This window comes from Saimiri boliviensis, chromosome 1 (assembly GCF_048565385.1).
Source record: "Saimiri boliviensis isolate mSaiBol1 chromosome 1, mSaiBol1.pri, whole genome shotgun sequence".
NCBI lineage: Eukaryota > Metazoa > Chordata > Mammalia > Primates > Cebidae > Saimiri > Saimiri boliviensis.
In genome coordinates, this window is record NC_133449.1 from 94,877,136 (window position 1) to 94,883,430 (window position 6,295).

The 6,295-nt window shown below is 40.4% G+C and overlaps 1 pseudogene; it reads left to right on the forward strand.

The window, feature by feature from the left end:
- The first annotated feature begins 685 nt into the window (after window positions 1-685).
- Window positions 686-802, forward strand: LOC120361876 (small nucleolar RNA U3; annotated as a pseudogene).
- Window positions 803-6,295: the final 5,493 nt, after the last annotated feature.

Consider the following 6,295-nt stretch of genomic DNA (forward strand, 5'->3'; position numbering starts at 1 on the left):
TTGAAGACCTTTCCAAAGCTAAAAAAAAAAAAAAAAAAAAATTAAGCCAGAATCCCTCAAAGGATTATTGTTGTAAATACAGCCAGCGTATTATGCTGCAGCTTGAAATGTAAAATAAACACGATTTTAATCAGAAAGAAAGATACTTATTTGCACTAAACTCTTGCTTACCTAGGTGCCGAAGGGTGACCGAAAGGGCACATGCAATGTCTCTGTTGAACCTGAAAGGCAAGAAAAGTCTTATTTTTTAGTCAATGGCTTGATTATGTAAGTTTGTCATCCTTCTACTTTTATTACTCCCTGAATGAAAAATGAGCTGAAATATTTAGCTTTATAATTCCTTGCATTGAGGAAGTTTTAAAATTTACTAAGAAATGTGTCTTGATTTTTTAAGGCTCTCCATATGTATAGAATTGAGTTCAGATTGGAAGGAATTTCAATGATGCTATTAAGAGTTGGTAGGCAATGTGATCTGGTGGAAAGGAATTTGTGTGTGTTTTGGGGGGTTTTTCCTCTTCTGCCTTTGCCAGTAATTTGCTGTGAAATTTCAAGGAACTCTCATCACTTTTCTGTTTAAAGTTTGAAAAATCTGAAGAAGAAAAATTACTACTCTTTTATAAGAACATTGGCATGTTTTATAAACTAATGTCAGTTAGGGCAAAAGCACTTTAAAATCTGAGGAAGAAAGACTTTATTTTCAGGGATCATTTCTATAGTTTGTTACTAGAGAAGTTTCTCTGAACGTGTAGAGCACTGCAGAATGGAGGCCTGGAGGCAATGCCACACGTCTACAACCATCTGATCTTTGACAAACCTGACAAAAACAAGCAATGGGAAAAATGAGTCCCTGTTTAATAAATGGTGTTGGGAAAACTGGCTAGCCATGTGCAGAAAGCAGAAACTGGACCCCTTCCTGACACCTTACACTAAAATTAACTCCAGATGGATTGAAGACTTAAACATAAGACCTAACACCATAAAAACCCTAGAAGAAAACCTAGGTAAAACCATTCAGGACATAGGCACAGGCAAGGACTTCATGACTAAAACACCAAAAGCATTGGCAACAAAAGCCAAAATAGACAAATGGGATCTAATTAAACTACAGAGCTTCTGTACAGCAAAAGAATCATTAGAGTGAACTGGCAACCAACAAAATGGGAAAAAATTTTTGCAATCTACTCATCTGACAAAGGGCCAATATCCAGAATTTGCAAAGAACTAAAACAGATTTATAAGAAGAAAAAAAAAACAAACAAACCCATTCAAAAGTGGGAGAAGGATATTAACGGACACTTTTCAAAAGAAGACATTTATGAGGCCAACATATGAAAAAATGCTCATCATCACTGGTCATTAGAGAAATGCAAATCAAAACCACATTCAGATACCATCTCATGCCAGTTAGAATGGTGATTATTAAAAAATCTGGAGACAACAGATGCTGGAAAGGATGTGAAGAAATAGAAACCCTTTTGCACTGTTGGTGGGAGTGTAAATTAGTTCAACCATTGTGGAAGATGGTGTGGCAATTCCTCAAGGACCTAGAAACAAATTCCATTTGAGCCAGCAATCCTGTTACTGGGTATATATCCAAAGGATTATAAATCTTTCTATTATAAGGACACATGCACACATATGTTCATTGGGGCACTGTTTACAATAGCAAAGACATGGAACCAACCCAAATGCCCATCGATGATAGACTGGACAAGGAAAATGTGGCACCTATACATCATAGAATACTATGCAGCCATATATAATGATGAATTTGTGTACTTTGTAGGGACATGGTTGAATCTGGAAACCATCATTCCTAGCAAACTGACACAAGAACAGAAAATCGAAAAATGCATGTTTTCACTCATAGCTGGGTGTTGAACAATGAGAACACATGGACACAGGGAGGGGAGCATCACACACTGGGGTCTGTTGAGAGGGACTAGGAGAGGGACAGCAGGTGGTAGGGAGTTGGGGAGGGATAATGTGGTGTGGGGAACATTCCCATGTGAGACCCCCAAAAGGCGTGAGTCTCACTATACGGTGAGTTTGATCCCAAACACAGTTTCCTACTGGAGACAGTCGAGCTATCAGGAAGAAAAAAGGAACTTAAAGATGGATGATCAGTTTCTAATATCAACCACAATATCGTTTGGGCCTAAAACTATGCGGTGCTGCTAGACCGAGTGACCCCCTGCCAGCAACCGGTTCCTGCTTTTAACTTTTTTATGACTCTCTCTTTAAGAATAAGTTTTAACCTTTTCTTTACTTACCTGACTGCCTTGTACCCTAGATAATGGTTTAACTGTCGGGATATTTGCAAAGCAAATGCCACCATAAGGGATGGCTTTGATTTCTGACTCAGAGACTCCTGAATGGGGAAGTTGAGTTAAGTTGAGTCAGGAGTAGACAAAGGAGAATCCAGTTAAAAGATACTCTGATGAGCAAAACCAGAAAACCTTTTCACATCTCAGTTCTAAAACAAGATCAAACCAGAGATACCTGCAGCCAGGAGGAATAATGTCTGGATGTAAACAAGCTTTGTGATCACAGGAAATTCTGTTACTTTTTACAACCACTGATTGTGTATCTGACTTCTCTATTGTATAGGCCATGTAAGGTATACATTTGCATTTCCTCTTGTGATGACGTAAACCAGAGCCAAGAAAGTGTATTTATTCCTGGCCTTTGAAAAATAAAATTTGCTGTTTGGGCACAGCCTATCAGCCCTCCAGACGCCTCGCTTTCTCTCTGTCTTTATTATTTCTCCAAGCGCACTCTCTCTTCCAGGTATTGGGACCCTCTTGCAGGTCGAGAGACCCCCGGCAGATGTGCCGTCCCAGGTCGACGGTCGCTAACAACATGGGGAGAAATGCCAGATATAGATGATAGGGGAATGGAGGCAGCAAACCACATTGCCATGTAGGTACCTATACAACAGTCCTGCATGTTCTGCACATGTACCCCAGAACCTAAAGTGCAATTATATATAGATAGATAGATAGATAGATAGATAGATAGATAGATAGATAGATAGATAGATTTTTAAAAAGCCACATACATAAAAAAAAAAGCTTAAAATTAAAAAAATTAAAAATAAAATCTGAGGAAGAATTTGCAATGTATGTATGTATGTATGTATTATTTAGAAACAGGGTCTTCCTCTGTTACCTAGCATGGCAGCCTTGAACCCCTGGGCTCAAGGAATCCTCCTGCCTCATCTTCCTGAGTAGTTAGGACTACAGGCATGTGCAACCACACTCAACTAAGTTTTTTTTTGTTTGTTTGTTTGTTTGTTTTTGTTTTTACTTTTTGTAGATACTTGATCTCACTATGTTGCCCAGGCTGGTCTTAAACTCCCAGCCTCAGGCAATCCTTCCACCTTAGCCACCCACAGAGCTACAATTACAGGCATGAGCCACTATGTTTGACCACATTATAGTTTAAAAAGTGCTATTATATATTCACCAGGTGAATGGAAAGCTGGTTGTGGGGTCTGATAATATGAACACAGTGAGTAAAGGCTTCCGCAGTGACTATCTCCACCATGTGCCATCCTTGTCCACAGGGAGGCCTGAATCCATCTCTAAATTCGTACAGCCTACAAAATTTTGTTGTACAAATGAAAGGTATTATGTGTTTTTTTCTTTTTTTCTTTTTTTTTTTTTTTTTTTTGAGATGGAGTTTTGCTCTTGTTACCCAGGCTGGAGTGCAATGGCATGATCTCGGCTCACCGCAACCTCTACCTCCTGGGTTCGGGGAATTCTCCTGCCTCAGCCTCCTGAGTAGCTGGGATTACAGGCACGCGCCACCATGCCCAGCCAATTTTTTTGTATTTTCAGTAGAGACAGGGTTTCACCATGTTGACCAGGATGGTCTCAATCTCTTGACCTCGTGATCCACCTGCCTCAGCCTCCCAAAGTGCTGGGATTACAGGCTTGAGCCACCACGCCCGGCCATGTATTTTTTTCTTATACTATGACAAGTTTAATTAAAAGTTTTGAAAATATGGAAAGCCTCAATTTGCTTTTTTCACATACTTCTTAAAATGTTTGAATAGTTCATCTACTACAGTGACCATTCTTTTGACTAAATGCAGTTTCTCTCTCTTTTTTTTTACTTTAAGTTCCGGGATACGTGTGCTGAACATGCAGGTTTGTTACATAGGTACACATGTGCCATGGTGGTCGGCTGCCCCTATCAACCCACCATGTAGGTTTTAAGCCCCACATGCATTAGGTATTTGTCCTAATGCTCTCCCTCCCCTAGTTCCCCACCCCTCAACAGGCCCCAGTGTGTGATATTCCCTCCCTGTGTTCATGTGTTCTCTTTGTTCAACTCCCACTCATGAGTGAGAACATGTGGTGTTTGGTTTTCTGTTCCTGTGTTAGTTTGCTGAGAATGATGGTTTCCAGCTTCATCCATTTCCCTGTAAACAACATGAACTCATTCTTTTTTATGGCTGCATAGTATTCCATGGCATATATGTGCCTCATTTTCTTTATACAGCCTATCATTGATGGGCATTTGGGTTGGTTCCAAGTCTTTGCTATTGTAAATAGTGCCACAGTGAACATGCATGTACATGTGTCTTTATAGTAGAATGGTATTATATTATTAAATTAAATTACTCTTTTCTATTTTAGAAGAACTCCTTGATAGACAGTGGACCTCAACATTTACACAACACTTTATGTTATAGTAATATCTTTTATGCTTGAGAGGATCAAGGGCAATAATGAATCTGTTGGCCTAAATTTTGGGAAAGCATTTTTAACTATAAGTAATTTACACAGATGCAAGATGCTATCGTAATGCCATTGTGTGAAGTAGGCATGAATATTCCCATATTTTACACAAGGATATTGAGGGTTCAAGACATTGAGATGTGTGTGAGGTCACGTAGCTGACAAATGGAATAGTGGAGATTCTAAATCAGGCCACTTGACTCCTCCCCCATTCTCTTCCCTTTGCTCCATGAAAGGTGGTTCAGGAGTGAGGAGTGGGGCATATTTAGAGTACTATTTATTTAGAGACGGAGTCTTGCTCTGTCACCCAGGCTGGAGTGCAGTGGCATGATCTCAGCTCACTGCAACCTTCACCTCCCAGGTTCAAGCAATTCTGCCCCAGCCTCCCGAGTAGCAGGGATTACAGGCTTGTGCCAACTCACCCAGCTAATTTTCGTGTTTTTAGTAGAGACAGGGTTTTACCATGTTGGCAGGCTGGTCTCAAACTCCTGACCTCAGGTAATCTGCCTCCCAAAGCACTGGGATTACAGGCATGAGCCCCCCGTGCTTGTCCTTACAGTACTATTTATATTGATAAGATATTATCCTGTTTTCTTTCTACTAGAAATTTAAATATTTCAGAAAGAAAATCTGAAAAAATTAACATTTACTATTTGGTGTTCTTGAAAAACCTCCTTTCGTGCCCTTCAAGAGAAATGAACAGAGATCTTATACAGTTGCACAAATTCCAACTGAAATGTTTTAAAATACCTTGTGATTGTGTTATTAGAAAGTACGCTAAGATCTCTGAAACCATGTGTCTTCAAATCACCTATTGGTAAATAATAAGCACTCAATAAACGTTTTTGAGTGTACAAATGAATAAGTGCAAGTATTTCTGTGTTCATTATTTGCATAAATGTATCTTTTCCATGTACTAGCCTGTATTTTAGTTACCTTTACTTGAGTGCATATCTGACTTTCCTAACTAGATTTTCATTTTTGAGGCCAGGAACACTGTTCTGTTCTTGGTATTTCCGTCCTTGGGGAGCATTGTGCACACAGCATGTTTATAGTGAACATTGACTTGAAATGAAAAGAGATGAGCATCTGCATCCCACCCCTCTTAGGCACTTCCTCTGATGCTCTCAGCCTTGCCGCCACCTTCAGGACCCTTTACAGCTTCTTTACTCTCAGCCCACCATGCCCACCAGCTCAGCTGAGGCTCCACCAGCAGCCCCAACATTGCAGGCTTCCCAGGGCTGGACCTCATGCCACCTCCCCAGTGCGGATGCCCTCCTGCCTCTGAGGCCTGGGAGGTAGAAGGACCCACATGGTTCCAAAGTCCAGTGCAGGCAGTTAACATTATTGGGCTGAACCTTGACAGATGGGTGCATTCTTCTCCTTTCCCTTCCCAGATTTAGACTGTAGTTCATGGGGTTTTCAGAAGATGCTTTCATGAGAGGAAGCAGTCCATTCTGACAGCATCCTCTCAGATCAGCTGTCCACCTTCCTTTCTTCCTACTCTCTTTCCATCCTCTTACGTTCATAGCACTATATTCCCTAAT